This window comes from Physeter macrocephalus, chromosome 20 (assembly GCF_002837175.3).
Source record: "Physeter macrocephalus isolate SW-GA chromosome 20, ASM283717v5, whole genome shotgun sequence".
Taxonomy (NCBI): domain Eukaryota; kingdom Metazoa; phylum Chordata; class Mammalia; order Artiodactyla; family Physeteridae; genus Physeter; species Physeter macrocephalus.
In genome coordinates, this window is record NC_041233.1 from 33,230,807 (window position 1) to 33,232,876 (window position 2,070).

Below are 2,070 nucleotides of genomic sequence, written 5' to 3' on the forward strand. Positions count from 1 at the left end.
ACAACAGTGAGAGGCCCGCGTACCGCAAAAAAAAAAAAAAAGAAAGAAAGAAAAGAACAGACCAGCATGTACACAGCGACTCAGTATGACCTTGGCACCTGGGAAGGAATGCTAATCAAAGGAGTACCAGCGCTGGCATCCCAGGAAAAGGGGCATTTAATCTATATTTTAAACATGGACATTCTTTACTTCTGGTCAATGTGCCCTTTTAATTTTCAAAGCAGATGTACAATGTATGTTTGATAGGCCACACACAGGCTATTTTAGTTAGCATAAAATTCAAGTTAACTCATGTATAAGCCAGAATGACTTCCCTATTTCTCAATATGTGAAAAAAAAAATTTGGGGGGGCCACGCTGCACAGCTGGTGGGATCTCAGTCCCCCGGTCAGGGATTGAACCCAGACCACGACAGTGAAAGCCCAGAATCCTAACCACTAGGCCACCAGGGAACTCCCTGTGAAAATTTCTTTCATCACAATAAACATAAGGGCAGTTAAGGATGCATGGTGCGTGCGCACACACGCACACACAAGCACAGACACACACGCACAGACAAGCCCACATGGTTCATAGGAAACAGCTGGGTTAACTCCCTGTGCACAGTACAAGGTCAGCTCTTTTTTCAGTCACACAAGACTTTAGAATAATCTAAGTTCATGGCTCCCGTGCTGAGTCTGGATTTCTTTTAGTGTATATGTCTTTTAAATTCCATTGCAGGAATTTGCAAACAACTTAGAACAAGAAGAGCAAAAAACATTTTTACTAGGTCCCTATCATGCGGTCTCATTTAAGTCCTTGGAACCACCCTGGGGAAACATGGTCACCCTTTTACAGATTGGGAAACTGAGGCTCAGAAAGACTACGAGACAGGGCTTCCCTGGTGGCGCAGTGGTTGAGAGTCCGCCTGCCGATGCAGGGGACGCGGGTTCGTGCCCCGGTTCGGGAGGATCCCACATGCCGCGGAGCAGCTGGACCCGTGAGCCATGGCCGCTCGGCCTGCGCGTCCGGAGCCTGTGCTCCGCAACGGGAGAGGCCACAGCGGTGAGAGGCCCGGTTACTGAAAAAAAATAATTAAAAAAATTTTTTAAATAAAAAAAATAATAATAAATAAAAAGAAAGACTACGAGGCAGAGCCAGGAACTTGGATCTGTCTTCCTCCTTCCACTGCAACAAACTGTCTCCTCCAGAGAGAGAAGTTTCCAGCATCACGCTTATGAAGACATGTGCGTGCCCAAGGGAGACTGCATACTTTCTGGAAGGAAAGCTCCATCTGGGTTGGAATCTCAGCTCCACCACCGGCTAGCTGTGTGCCCTTGAGCAGGTACCCCAGCTCTGCTAAGCCTCAGTCTCCTCACCTGTGAAAGAAAGGGTATAATAATGGACTCTATATTTTCATAGAGTCTATTACCTCATTGCCCGTGGGGTCATGACTATAAAGCCAGGCATTGGCCTGGCACCAGCTACCCCGTAAACTTGCCCTCCCGTGGCTGTGGAGGAAGCCTGAGCTCGCCCAGTCTTGGAGGTTCCACCCGCCGTCTTCCAGGGCTGACCCTGGGGCTCACTCAACGCTGTGGAATCAACAGCAGGGACACTGGGTGTGCCAGGCTCTGGGAATTCAGCCTCTGTATCCCAGTTCACTGACATAGGAGTGTCTGTGCATGTCTGTCGAAAGAGAAGGTAACCTGGGGCAGCCTGGAGGATGTCCCTGAGCTGACATCACCAGCTGTGACACACGCAGGACAATATCACCTACCCTCCAATCTAAGGCATCTTTCCTGAGCATGGCTTTTACCTATGTGCTCTTCTAGGACCTTGGCGGTGACAGGAAGAGGCGGGCACAGGACTCTGGGTCAATTTGACAAAACCATTGTCAAAAATCAATGTGCTGGGGCTTCCCTGGTGGCGCAGTGGTTGAGAATCCGCCTGCCGATGCAGGGGACATGGGTTCGTGCCCCGGTCCGGGAAGATCCCACATGCCGCGGAGCAGCTAGGCCCGTGAGCCATGGCCGCTGAGCCTGCACGTCCAGAGCCTGTGCTCCGCAACGAGAGAGGCCACAACAGTGAGAGG

General features: G+C 50.4%; 1 protein-coding gene across 2 annotated transcripts in view; it reads left to right on the top strand.

Moving 5' to 3' along the window:
- Positions 1–2,070, top strand: part of GPR15LG (G protein-coupled receptor 15 ligand) — a 12,792-nt gene that overhangs the window by 6,006 nt on the left and 4,716 nt on the right. The gene's annotated exons all lie outside the window — the stretch shown is intronic.